General features: G+C 39.1%; 1 protein-coding gene across 2 annotated transcripts in view; it reads right to left on the bottom strand.

Annotated features, from left to right (window-relative positions):
* The window catches only part of MKLN1 (muskelin 1), a 279,842-nt gene that overhangs the window by 152,351 nt on the left and 107,975 nt on the right, over positions 1 to 19,516 (bottom strand). The gene's annotated exons all lie outside the window — the stretch shown is intronic.

The raw sequence follows: 19,516 nt of genomic DNA, 5'->3' as shown, positions 1-19,516 counted from the left end.
GCCATAGCCAAGGGAAACCTGGAGACATCAAAAGCTAGAAAAAGCAAGAAACAGACTTTGCCCTAGAGCCTTTACAGGGAGCCTGGCCCTGCCAAAACCTTGTTTATAGAGCTTTCAAAACTCTGAAAGAACAAAATTCTATTGTTTTAAGACACCCATTTTGTGGTAATATATTATAGCAGTCACAGGAAACTAACACTAAGATCAAATGGAGAATAACTAGCAGAAAATTCATTCATCTGGAGTGCCACAATGATCATCACAATAGTCCTGAGTACCTTGCTTGGACATCCTCTGGCCTGGCTTTGATACTTCTTTAGTTTCTTTTTGGACCAGTCAAATGATTCAAATCTCATATTCCCAAGTTACAGGTACTTTTGCACACAAATATCTTTTCATTCTACCCAGATTATAGCATACTTCTTCTAGAGCCTGTCTTGTACATTTTTGTACCCCATGAAAATCCTAGCACAGTACTTTGAGCAGAGTGGACATTCTGTAATTGATAAATGAGGAAGAAAGCTTCCATTTGTCCATCTGTAAATGGAAAATAACAATTTCCACTGACTTGCCTTTCAGAGATAATAATGGCAATGTTTCCCGGAAACAATTTCTGCACCTGTAACAGAATTATATATCTGAAATACCCATTTCTGCCGGAGCAATTCCTCAGAAAAAAATTACATTTAGTTTTAGCGTGCTCCATTCCATGTGGAACTGAAACTGCTTACAGTCACCCCAGTTAGGAAAGGAAGGGGATAATTAAAAATATATAAGAGCTAAGTGTTGGTATTTTCTTATAAACCTTGATTCATTCAATCAAAGGGCTATTATGTTAAAGTACATAAATGTTGGGAAACACACACATATACACTCAGAATAAGGCATGATCTCAGCTAAGTAATTGTCACACAGTAATGATGAATGCTTTTGGTAAGAATCAAATGCTATGGGACCAGAAAGAAGGAAATGATTAACTCTACTGATGAGAGTTTTATCAAAAAAGGTTACATGAAAGCTGGTCTTTTAGGACATCATCAAGCAAAGTCAAGAGCATTTGAGGACCAAGAGAAATAACTTTGCCTGAGCTGTTGCCAAGCAAGACACACCCTTGGGTAGCTCTATTGTATGCACAAAGGCCTATTTTTATTCATTAGCCTCATAGCTACTTTTTTCCTTCAAAAGTTTATTGATTTGCCATTGGTTTGCAGAAATATATAAGCTTGGGAGTCCAACTTCACATTTCAACATGTGCACATGCTTCACTCCTTTGCTACCAAACCCCCCACACCCATGTTCTTTAGCGTAGTCCCCTCCCTCACCCAGTAGCCACAAGTTTTCAGTCTAAGAGAAATTTTTGTTGTGTTTTGCCAGTTTGTTTTCTTTGGTTGTTTATATTCCACAAATGAGAGAAACAATCCTGTAATTGGCTTTCACTTTCTGACTTATTTTCACTTAGCACAATCACCTCAAGATCCATCCATATTGTCCCATAAGGTACTATTTCATCTTTTTAATAGCTGAGTAGTATTCCATTGAGTATATATACCACAATTTCGTTATCCAACTGTCAGTGGGCACTTAGATTATTTCCATATCTTGGTTATTGTGAATATTGCTGCTCTGATAACTACTTTTTAAGAGAGGAAGAGTATGCCATTACTTTCTTGTTTACATATTATATATATCAAAGAAAGGAGATTATGAGAAGGGAAAACAGTATTGACTTCTGACAAGTCCAGATAGACATCCAATCCTGAATTAATGAAAACTCTTACCTTTCTTGAGCTTCTACCTGATTTCTAGAAACTGAGGCAGTTTCCTGGGAGGGTATGGCCCCAGGGCATAACTAGTTAGGAGGAAAGCAGAAGAATATGAGCATCCCCATAGTCCCACTGCCCCAGACCAGAAGGTACTTATTTGCAGTGAAGCCACCTCAGTGGGAGTTATGCTGAAGTCCTTTTTCCTCCTGTAGACTGACCTTCAAATCACTCCTTGGGGAACAGCTCTGTCCAAGGCACCGCCCAACTTCTCTCCCAAGCCAGCCATGGTAGGCCTCTGAGTCCAGAGCAGTGCTGCTTGTGTGTGGGAGGAGAAAACTCTTGGGAAAGCAGCCAGGGAAGAAGAAAAGACCAACTTACCCCCTTTGCAGGGCACAGGGTTTCCCATCCTCACCCTGTAGCTCCCCCTGGAAAATAAGGAAGCTGAAAACCAGATTTCAGCCTTAGAGTACACATCATTGTCCTTGTTTTCTCAAGAAGCCTCTACCTTCCAGACCTTGCCAGGAAGCCGGCGGCATTTTCATGAAGCAGTAATAACAAGGACAGAGCGTTCTAGCCTGCTGGAGCCTGCTGGCTGGTCACTCTTTCCACTCTCTTTTGTTTTCATGCATCATTCCCTCACTTGCTTCTCAGATTCCTCAGGGCTTTGAAAAAGCCACAAATGCTCCACACAGTGACACCACCCAGCAGGCTGGCAGACATTGCTGACACGTACCCTGCCCTAAGAAATGGCACGTATGCAAGCCTGACAACTGACACTCAACCATACATAGTAAGAGGCAAGGCATCTTCCAGGAAATGTCTCTCCTCCCCCCATCAGCCTAATTGGCAAAGTTGGTACTTTAAGTATCTCCCACTGGATTGATAAATGACATACCCCTGTTTGATTTAAAAGACATTCTGTAAGGTATGTTGGACAGTGGTACTTTTCTATCTTTCCTCAAGGATCGAAATGCAGGCAACATAGAGGTTAACCAAGAAAGCACTAGACAGCTCTCACTAGACATACATCAATGTATTAGATTGAATATAAACACATGCCCAAAACAGAGGCTCTCAATGATAAGTGTGTTTCCATATCACCTGTGGTCTCTTTCAAACCACACTCCATAGCCACCGTACCAAAATCTAAAAATAGAACCCAGATACGTCTATATTTCTAAAAAATTGATGGAATTGGCTACAATGTGGAAAAGATGAATTCTTAAATATCATTGATGAGACTAAAAATTAGTTCAGCTGCTATAGAAAGAAATCTAGAGGGAAATCTAGTGAAGCTGAGAATGTTCATATTCTATTCCTTAGTGATTTCTATTCTAGATATATTCCCTGAAAGAACTCATAGAGGCGTAGACAAGGTCATTCATGACATCATGATTAAAAAAAAAATCATCCACAGAATAGATCCTGGAATATTTATGCAATGGGACTCGATTGCAGTATTATACAAAAGAATATTGCTATATTATAAAAAAAGTACTGTGAAAACTCTAATACAGAAAGACATGTGTACTATTATGTTCATAGTTGCACTGTCCACAATTGCCAAGTCATGGGACCAACCTAAGTGCCCATCGAGAGATGACTGGATAAAGAAAATGTGAATATATACTCAATGGAATAATACTCATTTATTTAAGAAAGAGGAAGTAGTGCCTGTCGGTACAAAATGGGTGGAACTTGAGGTGGTTATGCCAAGTGAAGTGAGTCAGAAAGTGAAAGATATCAGTTCTGTATATTCCACAGTTCATTTATCTGTGGAATATAAATAACCAAAAAAAAAAAAAACCCATATACTAACAAAGTGCACAGCTAAAACAAATCTTAGTAAAAAATTTACTGGTTATCAGAGAGAACATGGGAAAGGGAAGAGGAAATATGGAAAAGGCATAGTATGAAGGGATAGGGCATTGGCACAGGAGGTTTGGTGGAGGAGCAACAGTGTAAGCCCACAGTCATATAGACCTGTAAGCTAGACATGTAATTAGATTTTAATTTTAAAGAATCAATAAAATTAATGTCATTACTTTCAATGATAATTTAATTATAAATTATAATATTTGTATCATAAAATAAAGAATATACTAACTCTACAAGTATCATATGGACAAATCTCAAAAATATGCTATTGGAAAGACAAAGTTTTTGAAAAATGGGTACACCATTTATATACATGTTTAAATACCTATTTTCACCATCTACAAGAAATTGGTTACTTCTGCAGTGAGTTGAGATGGAGGGACGTTCTTTTGTAATTTAGGTGTTTTATGTTAATTTTAAGTAAATATAGCAAACTGTTAGAATTTATTAAGTCTGGGTAGTGGGAATATATCCCACCAGTGAGTCTGAGGGGCATCCATGGAAAAAAGGATCTAATGATATTTTTAGGATTCTCAAATACTGAAAAGTTTATGGGATGACCTACTGAGCCCTCTCAGCAATGTATGCACTATGCGGTGTTTGTTGTTTTTTTTTTTTCACTAAGTACAAAGTTGTTACACAAATTCACACATGGTCTTTTACTCAGGTGTGCTTGTGATCACATGGATTTTTGAGCATCTGTGACAGAGTCAGAGGGGCAATGGAATGAAGCTAGTGATTGGTCCAAATGTAGATACCATTATTATAATCATAACCAGAGATTACCAAACCTGGCCACAACTCAGACTCACCTAATAAAAATTTTCATGCAGCTGTCCACATCCCAGATTCTGAGAATATGATATAATAGTTCTGAGATAGACCCTGGAATTTATATTTTTAATAGGCTCCTCAAAAGATTCTGACGATTGGCCAGGTTTCAGAAATTATAATAACTAACCATGGTAATGTTCCACAAATGTTTTCAAGGAAGTTGAGTCCAGAAAGATATGGGACAACAAAAAGCAAGAAGCAAGAAGGAGGAAAAGAGGGCCTCCCTGTTGACGCAAGGGGTTAAGCACAGCACTATGAAACTATCTGCAGCCTCTGTAGTGCGAGTTCTTTTTTTTTTTTTTTTTTAAAATAGAGGCATGTTTTATTTATTTATTCATTTATTTGTTTGTTTGTTTTTGTTTATACATGCACTGGGTACAGTCAGAAGCGCGGGAGGGTGAGAGAACTCACCAGAGCCAGAGCGGGGAGCAGAGCAGGCAGAAGGACCGAAGCACACTGCTGAGGGAAGCAGCGGGCGGCAGGAGAGGTCTGCGCGCCATTGTGGGACCCTCCTCCGGTGGCCAGGGAGCAGCCGGGGATCGAACCGGCGCCGGAGAGGCCGCGGGCAGCCTCGCAACCCAGCGCTCAACCGCTGCGCCACCGGGGAGGCCCTGTAGTGCGAGTTCTATCCCCTTCGATCCCCGGCCAGCCAGGAAGCAACCCACATGGCATAGCAGACCTCTCCTATCTCGCCCGCTTCTCCCCTCAGCAGTATATTTCAGTCAGTCTGCCTGTTCTGTTCCCTGCTTCGTCTCTGGTGAATCCTCTCACCCCCTGCATCTCTGACCTGTACCCCAGCTCTTGTATGCATAAATGGATAAATCTTTTTTAAAAAAAGAAAAAAGGAGGAAAAGAGAGAAGGTGGGAGAGAGGGTGAAGTAGGAAGGCAAATCCTTCTTACTTAATTTTTTCCAGACCTCTCCAACCTTGAATTGTCTCTCCATCCCTGAATTTTTCTAGAGCTCTAATTAACTGTAATATTCATTTGGTAATTCTGTACTTTCTGTACATTGCTCTAATGGGTTTTTATTTACTCAATAGGTTTCTGTCTTTTCTGAATTAGGCTATAAGCTTCTTCAGGACAGGGATCAGATCTTGTTTACCTTTGTATTTTCTCTAATATTTAACACAATGCCCTGCACAGAACAAACAATAAAACATCCTGATTAAGAACATAAGATAAGGAAGTGACAAAACTAAGCCAAAGCAAACTCTAGATATATGACTGCAGAATTAAGGCTATTTTGAAGGGGAGGGAGAGTAAAGACAGGAATTAAGTGGGGAAGGGACTCAATCTAAAGTAAAAGAGTATGGCTACTTTGGTGGTGGGTATGTTGTGATGACATATATCTGAGGATATATAAACTATCCCCCCCTAAATCATATACAGTGTTATAAACTAATGTCTTCTGAATAATAAAAAAAGAATATATGATAAAATGAGTTAAAAATGTGACAGGATATATATGAATGACAGGATACAAAATTAATCTACATAAATCAATTGTATTTCTATGCACTCACAATGAACAGTCTGAAAATGAAATTCAATCCAATCCCTGTCCAAATCCCAGTTGGTGTTTTTGTTTTTTTGTAAAGATTGACAAACTGATCCTACAATTCATATGAAAATGCTACCCAGAATAACCAATAACAAAAACACTCTTGAACAGAAAGAACAAAGTTGAAATATGCACATTTCCCAATTTCAAAACCTATAGCAAAACTATAATAATCAAGACATAAGGCATAAAGATACACATATAAATCAATGGAATAGAATTCAGCATCCAGAAATAAATTCTCACATTTATGGTCAATTGATTTTTTGGCAAGGCTGCCAAGATGATTCAATAGGGGAAAAATAGCTTTTTCAATAAATGGTGCTGAGACAACTGGATATCCAGATGCAAAAGAATGAAATTGTAGATTATACCTCACACCTTGCAATAAATTAACCTAAAATAGATCATAGGCATAAATGTAAAAGTTAAAATTTTTAAACTCCTAAAAGACATGAAGGTAAATCTTTATGACTTGGATTGGCAGAGGTTTCTTAGCTATGTCACCAAAAGCTGAAGTGACAAAACAAAAAAAAATAGAAATTGAACTTTAAAAAGGTTTGTCCTTCAAGGACACCACCAAGAAAGAGCAACCCACAGAATGGGAGAAAGCCTTTGCAAACCATGTCCTTTGACAAGGAAATTATATCCAAATATGTAAAAACCTATTATAACTCAATAATAAAAGGTCAAATAGCCCAGCTAAAACATGGACAAAGAAGCTGAATAAATATTTCTCCAAAGAAAAATTAAAAATTGCCAAAATGCAAAAGAAGAGATTCTCAGCATCATTAGTAATTGGGGAAATGTAAGTCAAAACTACTTACTTCTTGTATGTCAAGAATAGCTATAATAGGGCCTCCCCCGTGGCACAGCGGTTGAGCTCTGGGTTGCGAAGCTGCCCGGCAGCCTCTGCAGCACCGGTTCGATCCCCGGCTGCTCCCCGGCCACCAGAGGAGGGTCCCGCATGGCGCGCAGGCCTCTCCTGCAGCCTGCTGCTCCCCTCAGCAGTGTACTTCAGTCCTTCTGCCTGCTCTGCTCCCCGCTCTGGCTCTGGTGAATTCTCTCACCCTCCCGCGCTTCTGACTGTATCCAGTGCTTGTATAAAATAAAGAAAGAAATCTTAAAAAAAAAATAGCTATAATAAAAAAAGACAAAAAGAAGTGTTGGTGAGGATACAGGGCAATTGAAACCCTCAGATATAATGGGTAGGAATGTAAAGTGATGCAGCCACTTTGGGAAACAGGCAATTTCTCAAAATGCCTAATACAATCCTAGGTATAAACTAAATAGAAATGAAAACATATCTCCATACAAACCCTTGCATACATGAATGTTCATGAGATAATTTTTTATAGTGGTTAAAAAAGGGAGGCAACTTGTGTCCATAATCTAATGAGTGTATAAACAAAAAATGTGGTATATCCAGACAATGAAATATTTTCAGCCATGGAACAGAAAGCAGTAGTGATACATGCTATAACAAAGACGAATCTTGAAATCATTATGCTAAGGGCCTCGCAGGTGGCCTAGGGGTTGAGTCTCAGCTCTATCACGAATTCAATCCCCAACTAGGGAGCTGACCCACATATGGTGCAGCAGACCTCTCCTGTCTTGCCCACCACTCCCCTCAGCAGTGTATTTCAGTAGATCTTCCTGTTCTGCTCCCCACTCTGTCTCAGGTGAATCCTCTTACCCCCCTGCACCTCTGGCCTATACCTCAGTTCTTCTATGCAAAAAAAGAAAGAAAGAAAGAAAGAAAGAAATCATTATGCTAAGTGAAAAGAAGCCATTCACAATCACATATATCATAGATAAATTTCTTAAAGAAGTAATTAAGTTAAAATGAGGTCTTTAGGGTAGGCCCTAATCCAATAACTGGTGGCCATATAAGAAGAGGAAATTTGAACACAGAGAAACACTGGATCCACATGTGCAGCAGAATGGATCATGTGAGGACACAGAAAGCCGATGGCCATGTACAAACAAAGAAGAGAGGTCTCAGGTGAAACTAGACTGACTATAACTTGATCTTGGTCTTCTAACCTTTAGCACTATGAGAAAATAAATTTCTGCCATGTAGTCCAAGACTGGTTTTTTGTTTATGGCAGTTATGGCAAACTAATACAGTGGTTCTTCTGAGATTGTAACAATGATGTGGTATGTAAAAAAAAGTCCAAGCTTAGAATTACTGCATTTTATAGGTGGCATTGTCTCCATCGTCAATAGTTGGAAATGTGAGAACTCTCCAGATGATCAAGTTCTGTGCAGTAGTTACCATGCATGGTCTGAGGAGAGCCCTAGCTTTTGAGACTGTCTTTTCACCAACCTGAAAGAAGGTAAACACTTAGAAGATCTCTACAGGCCCTTGGATTTTCATAAATCAGTAGAAAGTGACCCAGGTGTGCTTAAAACCAGGGAAAATATCATTTTAAAGGATGTTTAATTACCGAGAGCTTTTAATAACATGGGGAAATGATTTATAGTATTCTGTAAAAAATTCAGCATGCAAATTTAATATGTATAGATAGAATTACCTTATCCATGTAAGGATATTCATAGAAGGTTGAATAGAAATATAGTCAAAGTTAACATTATGGTTATGGTTTTTTGGATTGCTTTTTTTTTCTTCATACCTTCCTGTATTTCCATAGTTTTATAATCACAAAATAGGCTTATATTTAAAAACTGAAAACTGAAATAGAGGGCATATAACCCAATACAGGGAATGAGAGTCATATCCAGGTTATACATTTCTGAGACACAGTCTCATTTTGTTGGCATCCTGTTGCCTACCTGTATCCTTAGGATTTGGCCAATGATGTTGCCTGTGCCTGAAAATTCTGATTATATGCCTGTAGTGGCCTCATGTCTAGAGGAAGTCTCTGAACACCAATCCTCCCTTTAGACCTCTACCCTTTACTCTGAATTTAGGATTTTCTTTCTAGATTCAGGTGCCCACTCCTCTTTCTCTACCAATGACTCAATCCAACCTGTCCCTCTCTCCTCCACACCTCTCTCTGAAACTTTTGTACACTCAGGCTGCGCACAACACAGTAACATCTGTGTCCTTCATGAGCAGACTGGCTGAACAGTAAGACGAAGAGGACATGAGAAGAGAAAATTGGGGAAAGTGCTACTTTCTTCTCATCTTCCCAACAAAAGCTCAGAAAGTGCAAGGGCACCCCACAGGCCACTAAGCACATTCCCAATCATCCTCCAGGGAAATGTGATGCTGAAAAATGGATCTTTTCCAAAATAGTGGTTCGAGCCAGATGAGGAATTACAGAGAAGACAGCCTGTGGAGGTTTGATACTTCTCTTTTTTCATAGTGGAGGGGCTAAATCTGATTGGTGAAGGGATTGGTGAGCACACACAAGGCATGCTCAGCTGAGCTTGTCCTTTTTTCATCCTAGTCATCTGCCCACCCACACTAAGAGTATCACCTTGCTCTGTTCCTCAGGAAACAGGTTTCCCTTACTACCCCAACCCCAACCCTCCAGGCAAGAAGATCTGTCCTGGTTAAATGTTACTTGTGACTGGGTGAAGAAACCTACCTAATTCTGAAACTCACTTAGTATTTAGTATCCCATTCTCTCTCACAATAAACTGTTTTGGCCTCTACCTGTTCATTCTTTGACTCACTTCTCATCTTCACCATAAACCAGGAAGAGCGTTGGTGGGAAAGACTGATGTTGATGGGAATTTCTCAGAGATTTGAAAGGAAATAAACAGCACTTTGTTAAAAGCCAGCTATGTGCTCAGCATATTAGTTTATTTAATCCTCACATCCACCCCAAGTAGTTTATGTTATTTTCCCAATTGACATAGAGGGAAACTGAGGTTGAGAGACATTAAGAAGTTTGTTTAGGGTCTCACAGATATTAATGTCAGGTGCCTGACTTCAGAGCCCAAGCACTTTCCATTGCATAAGGCATTGTGTTTGGGTGCTCCCCAAGACACCCCACAGGGAAGAGGAAGCAATTTCATCTTCTCTTATGCTTCATCCCAACCAAAGGACCTATCAATTGAATGAACTATCAGAGAGGAAAAACAACCAAAGGGCGATGAGCAGGGTGATTCTAAAACTGAACCAAAAAAAAAAAAAAATCAAGCAATTAGTTTCTCCCCTTATTTCTTGGAGACTTTTGGACAAATGATCTTCCCTTCTCCCCCTTTCCCCCACCCCAACTTGTGCTCTGGCTTCCCCAGTGGTAAAATAATTCAATAATACCTGGTTCTCCTTAAGTCAGACCACATGTCTCTAAGACTGGCCTCAGCACACTTGTCTCTTGCCCTGACTTGCCATTAAAAAATAAATGTGTATCATATTGTCTTGGATAGCACATGGAGTAAAAATAATTATAATGAATAATGAATCAGCAATATATGAAAACCAGAAGTAGCGAGCTAATGAACAAAAGTGATACTAAAATGCCAGCCATAGGGGCTGACCTTTTAAACAGAGAAGCTGAGCAAGTTTTTTAGATCTGACCCCTGTAGAACAATCAGGTGGTGAACTGAACCTCAGTCACTGAGAGGGCCAACAACTCCCCAGATGCCAAGGGACCAGGCAGTGTTTCCAGGAGCTCAAACCACTGCTACTTTCTTCTCATCTTCCCAACAAAAGCTCAGAAAGTGCAAGGGCACCCCACAGGCCACTAAGCACATTCCCAATCATCCTCCAGGGAAATTTGATGCTGAAAAATGGATCTTTTCCAAAAGAGTGGTTCGAGCCAGATGAGGAATTACAGAGAAGACAGTCTTTCATGGAAAATACCCTCCCTCCAAATCCCCAATGTCTTCATTAGGGAACTGAAAACACAGGCACACCAGCTGGTCTCAACTGCTTTGAAGCGCTGTGGTACAGTGGAAAGAGCAGTGCTGTAGGGCTGGCAACAAGAGACTAGACTTCCAGTACTCAACTCTGCCAAGTTTTAGCTGGGTGACCTTGGCAAAAATACTCAATTTCTCTGGGCCTCAATTTCCTCATTTGCTGAATGAGGTTTGACTAGACTATGATGTCTTCTGGTTCTGAAATCCAGTTCTCATCCTTGCATTAACATCTTACATTTAAAGGTAATTAAATAAGGTTCTTGGCTGTTATATTTCTCAGTGATGCTGTCTATCTAGTGATTATGCCTTTCACCTTCTTAATATTTTTCATTGGCTTCCCTTACTCCATAAGATTAAATCTAAATTCTTCATCATGGCATTCAAGATTCTTTGTGATTTATCCATGCCTATCTATTCAGCCACCTTGCCCTCACTCCCACCTATCATATATTTTCTACTTTAGCAAAACTGGACTATTTTTATTCTTCCATAATACTCTTACTGCAGTATCAATTATTTATTGAGCATGTACTTTGTACTAGACACGTTCATCAGTAAGTCTTTGTACACACTGTGCACTTTGTCAGCCTTTTATTAATTAGAGCTCACTGCTTAAAACAAGGTATAAAATATAGTAGGTTAACAAAATACATTATTTCTTAGTCCTGTAGCAGTTCATTGTGGCAAGCAGCCTTCTCCCAAGGCTCTCTCTATTTTGTAGCTCTGGCATCTTCTAAGCTTTAGTACTAGCAGCTGGGAAAGGGAAGGAAAAGAAAAGGTACAACTACTTCTTAACTTAGCCCAGAAATGAGGCACATCACTTCTCACATCCCACCAATGAGAACTGGTTGCTTGACCCCACTGACATGTATAAGGGATTAAAAATTGATTGTGCCACTTCACAGCGAAATTTCATACTTTGATGGTCAACTGACTAATCACCTTAGGCCTTTCCTTGGCTTCTTAGCAAAGGCTTATTCACCCTTCACAGTCAGTCCCAGTGTTACCTCCTTTGTGAAGTTTTCCCTGACCTATATAAATGGATTTAGGTGCTCCTTTTCCTACACCTCACTGCACTTTTGACATTTCTCCATATGACAATTACCATAACGTACTGTGTGCTTTGTGTGCCAGTCTACTCGAGTGAACTATGATACTTGATGACAGGAATCTTGTCTTTTCTTTTCTGTATTTGGAAAGCTTAGCATGGTGCCTGGTAAATAGTAGTTTGGCACTGGTGTTTAATAAATTAATGAAGATGATCAATGAATAGAAGAGTGAATGAAGAAATTGGTTTTTATGGAGGAGCAAAAAACTTAGGTTAAAAAAAAGAACTGTTGGTGGCTCAAGGTTATTAAAATGCTAAAAAGAAAATAAGCTTCCCAAACAAATGTTAAAATTATAATTAGCATGTTGCATTATTATTTATGTAGAATTAGCTCCACAAGGGGAAAGACCATATGTGTATTAATTATTCTTTGTTCTGACTCCAGCACCTAGTGCACTGTTTGGTACATATTAGGTACCTGGTATTTCAAAATGAATGAATGGATAAAGAGATAATTAAACAAGTGAATGAAGACTGCTTTCTTAATCCCATGAGCCAAATAAATACATGGCCTGGATTATAAGAGGAAAATGTGGATGGGACAGTGAAAACTTATGAGCACAACTAGAAAACAGAATAGAGTGCATATCAGGACCTTACTTACCATCATTACCTTGTATAGTTGTCACCGTCCTCTTTATTTAAGAAGGTGAACAAACATTATTGGCGGAAACTAAAACCTCGTTGGGAATAGTGGCCTATAAGTAAATGAGAACAAATGGATGTCTCTAAAATGGCTGCACTAAGAAATAGCTTTTGTAAATTGGTTAATGAGAGAAACAGGAAGCAAGAGTGCAGATAATTACAGAGTCGTGACAACTGCTAATACATTGATTAAGAAAAGACAAACACATAATTTTAATAGCTTATGAAGAGGTGTGGAAATATTTCCTTAAACGTTCATCGCACGTTTTTTTCTCCTTATCGGTCCCACATGACAAAGTCTGGTTTGGATTTTATGTATGGCTTCTAGTGGATTACTTGCTATACTTTGTCATGGGAACTATTTATTAGAGGGTGAAATGTGCAAGTGCACTGGCAGGCTCCAAACAGCACCACTGCAGGGGCTTGATGCTGATAGCCTGAAACTCTGGAATGTCCTAAATGTAAGCAGACAAATCCAGAGTGGACTGATTTATGGTGCTAATGAAGCTGATGCTGACATGGACTTCTTCTAGGAACTGACCGAGATGTCAATAGTAGAACCTGAAAACAGGACAGTACATTTACTTTGCACACCTTTGATGATATAGAATAACAAGACTATTGGCTGCCCTGAGGAACCATCCCCCCTTAGAGTTGAAATTATCATGAGCTGGGCAGATAGCTGAATTATATTTCCTAATTTCTGTTGAAGTTGGGTAGAGGCATGTGACTGAGTTTTGGTGAACAGAATGTTGATGGGAGCGGGGGATGCCAGTTCCAAGTCTGGCCCTTTAAAAAGTCTCCTGTGCAGTGCTTGGCAGCCTCTGTTCCCACCCACCAGTGGAGTAGAAAGTATTCTAAGACTCTAGGGGCAGTTTGAGCCACAGGTTGTCGCTGAATTACTGCATAGGAGATGACCACTGCATTCCACACAACTCTTCCTCTACCAATCCCTATTGGACTGTGACAAGAATGATACATTTTAATTGGGTCAAAGTGTTGAGATTTTGAAGTCACTTGTTATAACAACTAGCTTATCTGGACTACTTTCCAACTTTTCTCCTGGTCCCAAGTAAGAAGGGAAACTAAGGTAAATTCTTGAAGTCTCAAAGGAAAGAGATAAAAGAAGGTATCAGAGAAGTTGACCTGTCAACTTCAAGTTCCCTGTCAACATCAGGGAATATTGCTTATAATATTACATATTAACAGAATTCAGTAAATAATTTTATAGCCTTGAAAATTCCCACAGAGCTAAAGGCAGAGAGTCTAGCCTCTGCTTATCTAACTAATGTTCTGGATATTTTCTTGGTAGGACAGTAGATAATTATTTCCAAACTAGTTCTCATATGAACTCCCCAACACAGCCTATCCAATTTAATATGCTTAGGGTCTAGTAAGATAATACTACATTTAAACCTGTATTGCTTAGCTTTTTTGTTTTGTCTTCTTTTTGCTAAATGTGGTGATTAGGAACAAGAAATTAATTGGTGGGGCCTCCCTGGTGGTATAGGGGTTAAAGTCTAAGTGCTATCAAGCTTAGTGCTTATTGCCAGCCAGCCACTGCAGCATGGCCTGAGTTTAATTTCCGGCCAGGGAGCTGATCTACATGGCGCAACAGACCTCTCCTGTCTCGCCTGCTGCTCCCCTCAGCAGTGTATTTCAGTAGATCTGCCTGTTCTGCTCCCCACTCTGTCTCTGGCGAATCCTCTCTCTCACACACACACAGACCTGCCCCCACACCTCTGGCCTACGCCCCAGCTCTTTTGTGCAAGAATAAATAAAATAAATCTTTAAAAAAAATTAATTGGTAAGCAATTTTGTAATTAGAAGTATATATTTTAAGTAATTACACAAGATTTGGTTGAGCATAGTACTAATGGATAGATTATGAGGAAGTCCAGTATTGTGGCAAAAATGGGGTCTTTGGGTGCTTGCCTGAGGATGTTATTGGGAAACTTTTGTTTACTTACCAGACTTTGAAAATTAAATCCTTTTTCAAGTAGCCTCTGGGTGTAAAGGACAATAAATAAAGATGTGTTGATTGAAAACATTTAAAAAACAACTTGTTACAGCCTTTACAAATAATGAGGAATAAATTCAGCTTCAAATAAATTTTTTCAAAGTCATTTGGTCTGCTCAACAAAAACAATGAACTTGAAAGCTGGACTGTACAGGTCATTTCTCTATAGATGCTCCACCAAATGTAGTTTACTACAGGAACTAGAACAAGGACTTCTAGAAAATTGCTAGATGACTTCTGACTGTTAATTATAAACCTGAGCCCACTCATGGAGAGCGTTCGCTGTCTTCCTTGTCTTGAGAGAGCCTAGAGAATGAACCAGGAGTTAGACAGGGCCCAGGAAAAGAAGGAGATAAGAGATATATTCTAATTTCTCAAATTCCAATGGTGCTGAGATAAAAGAACCTGACTTGGGATAGTTTTTTTTCCTTTGGGAAATAAATTCTGTTTTTCCATCAGGACAGTACAAACTATGATGATCTTCTAACTTTCTCATCATTTCCACTAACTTCATCTTCTAACCTTTTTCCCCAATAAATGCTATTCCTTTTTCTTCAACCTAAAATACCAAGTTTCCTTACAAACTGTTAGGTAGTCAGGAGAAGACCTGGTAGTTCTTAAAACTCTTTACCAGAGTTGTGCTTCTGTGTTTTAAGTATCAAGCAGAGAACTATCCCTCCTCATAATAGGGTCTGTTCATCAACACAAAGGATGTAGGACTTCCTACACTTCTCTTAATCTACACGGTATGGCCGTGTAGAAGTGTGTTGTATGATTACTTCCCAGTGTCTTTTCTCAATGATCAGATTCATTTTCCCCCAAGAACCATATGCTTTGAAAGGTATTTATCTATGTAATAAATTACATTTTTTAAAGAAAATATATTAAATACTTATTAGGTATTGTATTAGTGAGTGCTTTATATACATATCATCTAAAATTCTAACAGTCATCTGAAAAATAGAAATGATTAGCCCCATTTTTACAGAATCCTATTGCTAGAAACCTAATTCAGGTTGACATCACTGCCACATACACATTCTTTCCAGTATTTTCTCTCTACTGTACAGACAATATATAAACCAACAAGAACTTTTTCTTTTTTTTTTTTTTTTTTTTTAAATATTTATTTGTTTGTTTATACAAGCACTGGGCACAGTCAGAAGCGCAGGAGGGTGAGAGAATTCACCAGAGCCAGAGCAGGGAGCAGAACAGGCAGAAGGACCAAAGTACACTGCTGAGGGGAGCAGCGGGCGGCAGGAGAGGTCTGTGCGCCATGCGGGACCCTCCTCTGGTGGCCGGGGAGCAGACAGGGATCAAACCGGCGCTGCAAAGGCTGCGGGCAGCCTCGCAACCCAGCGCTCAACCGCTGCGCCACCGGGGAGGCCCAAGAACTTTTTCTTAATATAAAGATATAGATTTCACAGTGAGTTGGTGTATTATACTCTCCCCCACTTCCAGTCCCATCAGCCCCCTAAAAGGAAAGATGCTTTTCAATATTTTAGTGAACTTGTGTAGGCTTTATGGTAAGTAAATACACTATGTCTCCTAGGCTTATTTGAAGTACTAGACATAGTTCAAGTAATTCCATTGCTATCCTTATAGAATTCTAAGAGTCTGGAGTTCTATAGCTCTAGAAACTGGAGCTGGAAGTTCAAAAATGAGCAAAGGAAGTCAGAACAGGCCCAGGCTCAGACCTCATTCTCTGGAATTCTCCCATTCCTTTAATTCCATTCAGGAGTCAGTAGCATGGGCAGGTGGTGCAGAGAATCCTTCAGAAACACAAAATTTGGCAGGGGGTTGGGCACTTTATTGAATTATGCGAGCCTACAATTATGAGTGCAAAGATGAAGAAGTTAGGAGCAATAAAAAATAATGAAGGAAGAAAAAACAAGAATAAGAAGGGGAGTATATATAAAGAGGAAGAAGACAAAAAAAAAGAATATGGGGAACAGGATGGATGATCTTTTGTACTATTTGGTACTGTAAACAAATTGCTGGTGGTATCTTCACCCACAAATGTAGTAATCCCCAATGGAGGTGACAGGCATGTGTTGCTGGGTCCACAAGGCAGTACTATTTGTTGAAGAACTCTTTTCTCAAAGGGACCTTGCCACCTCCCCTGCCCAAATACTAACTATGAAGCCAGACTCTTAAAATTATAGGATAATTGGAGAAAAGAATATCACTAACTGTATTTTGAAGTGAAAATTGTTAGTCCAGTGTGTTTAGATAAAATTATGTACGGCTATGTAGAAAATTCACAATTCTCCTATCTTTGTGCTAGCTGAAAACCAAAATAACAAAAAGAAGTAGTAATAACCAAAATCCCCCTGTGAGGATCCAGAATACAGGGCAACCTTAGGCAGAGTTTAACTATCTTTATTATTTAATTGCTATAAACCGAAGTGTTTATTTGGATATTAAAAGTAACTCATATTTTTAGAAACCTTAATGCTCAGTTTTAATAATGAAATCCTTTAACCTAGTTGCTTACATTTTCAATGGATCAACTGTTCAGCTTATAGTAGTAAAAAGACAAGAAGTAAACATTAAACAAAGTGAGCAAATGCATACTTTTTCTTATTCTAAGATTTAAACAATACTGCATATTTTAAAATTCTGCATCCAAAGAAAATGTTTTCCTGAATTTTTAATTCTAAAACCACTTTAGGTGAGGAAGGAAGGAGTTAAAGTTCGTGAAGAGAAACTTATTCGAAAATGTCATAAAGATTCTTCTGTATCTGAATTCCCCAAGTATTCTGACTGTCTTTAATAAGTGTTAGCAAAAGGTTCTGTTTATCCATGGTTAAATTCTGGCTAATGAACAATTTCAGAGTACTCTTCCTATGGGCCCAGGAAAAAAAGTCATCTCTTCTAGTCTTCATAGTCTAGAAATTTCTGCCCTGATTGACCACCTTCAGAGATAACTTGAACTCCTGTGTCTACTCCACAAAGAGGATAAAGCCTCAGTTTTAATCCTCTTATTCTTTATACAGGATAAAGGCTGTATCCTAGGCACCAGGCAACAACTCAGAGCTCCTTTATCTTAACATTTAAAGTAGGGATAATAGTTGTTGTAAAGGTGCAAGTAGTCAGGCCCTTATTTTTAAAAACCCTTGTTTAAATAGGCTGTCATCACCTTAACCCAGTGATCAATATTAGCTTCATCAGCCCGATATTTTGTAATAGCTATGTAATGCAGTAAGAATTCTATAGCATTACCTATGAATTTTTAACAAAATGTTCAACCTGATTCTTATTCAACCTTTAAATCTAACTTTGAGCTTCTAAGAAATATAGAGGACAGAAGAACAAGTTTAGCAACACCAGGAGGAAATAATCAGACAACTCTAAAAGCTGAAATAGTCAATAGAACAATTAGCCCAGGATTGTCGAGAAGTCAATGTCATACAAATAACATGTGTGGATGCAGGGAGAGGAGAGTGTTCTAGGTTAGGAAACTTAAGAAAGATAACAGGCAAATGAAATATGTGGGCTGTGCTTGATTTAAACAACTTTAAAAGCTATGTAGGGAAGAGAGGGCAATGGGTTATTTTTTAAAGGGTATAGAGTTGGGGATAATGAAAAGTTCTGGAAATTGATAGTGGTATTAGTTGCATATAATTTTTTTAAAGATTTATTTATTTATGCATAAAAGAGCTGGGGTACAGGCTAGAGATGCGGGGGTGGGGGATGGGTGAGAGGATTCACCAGAGACAGAGTGGGGAACAGAACAGGCAGACTGACTGAAATACAATGCTGAGGGGAGCAGTGGGTGAGACAGGAGAGGTCTGCTGCACCATGTGGGTTGCTCCCTGGCCGGCTGGGGATCGAACTGTTGCTGCAGAGGCTGCGTGCTGCAGAATTGCTTCATAGTGCAGTGCTTAACCCCTTGCACCACCAGGGAAGCCTCTGCATATCATATTGAATATAGTTAATATCACTTATCAATAGTAAAAATGGTGAATTTTACCATAATTTTTAAAATAGACATTTGGGATCATAAAGGGAAAATTTTAATGTGGATGGGTACTAAATGCTATGGAAAAATTATGTGAGTCGTAATAAGTGTGGTAATGGAATTGTGTTTACCCAACAAAAATGTGCTTATTATTTACATGTGAAAGTTGAACAACAGAGGGGTGAAATGTGTGTATTTCTATTTGCCAGGGAAACCTGGCAAATATATGGCAGAATTTTAGCAATTGTTTGATCTGTATGCTAGATATTGGATGTTCATTATACTATTCTGACTTCTTTTCTGTATGTTCCAGAAGTTTGCAAAGAAGAAGGAAACTGGGGCAAACCACCTCTTTGTACAATGACAAAAATGAGTGGTGAGTTCTGAATGGGTAAAGTGAGTGCTCTTGAAACCAGGCTCTTGGGAAGGCCAAACTCCCTGGAGGTACAAAGGTGGGCGGCACAGGGTAAGTGTTGGTGGTCTTAGTCCTCTAAGTCTAACAGAGGTGTTGCACATTTAAAAAGCATCCAAAAAGAAAGGTCACAAGGGTAAAGAAAAGTTTTCAACTCCAAACCAGAGTGCAGGAAGTCTGCACAGAGAATTACTGCTCTCGGCTATAACTGGCTCCCCAAGCTACCCCCACATCCTCCCTTGGGGCTTGAGTTGCTTAATCGCACTGAAAGGTCAGATCTGTTGTAGTTCTGGGAGCCAAAAAAGTGAGGAAAAGGACTGTTTTCATCAAAGGCACCCTGTATATGATTTCCCATTTACAAATCATTGTACCACAGAGCAAATCACTAGGTTGGGCCTCTTCTAGGTTGTCATGAAGTTCATCTCCATCCTTATTCTTTTTTGTGAATAGAACTTGGGTGAACCTGACTAGAAGTAAGCACACAAAAAAGAGAA

This window comes from Talpa occidentalis, unplaced genomic scaffold (assembly GCF_014898055.3).
Source record: "Talpa occidentalis isolate TD23 unplaced genomic scaffold, MPIMG_talOcc4v2.1, whole genome shotgun sequence".
Classification (NCBI taxonomy): domain Eukaryota; kingdom Metazoa; phylum Chordata; class Mammalia; order Eulipotyphla; family Talpidae; genus Talpa; species Talpa occidentalis.
This window is presented reverse-complemented; position numbering and strand designations above follow the sequence as displayed.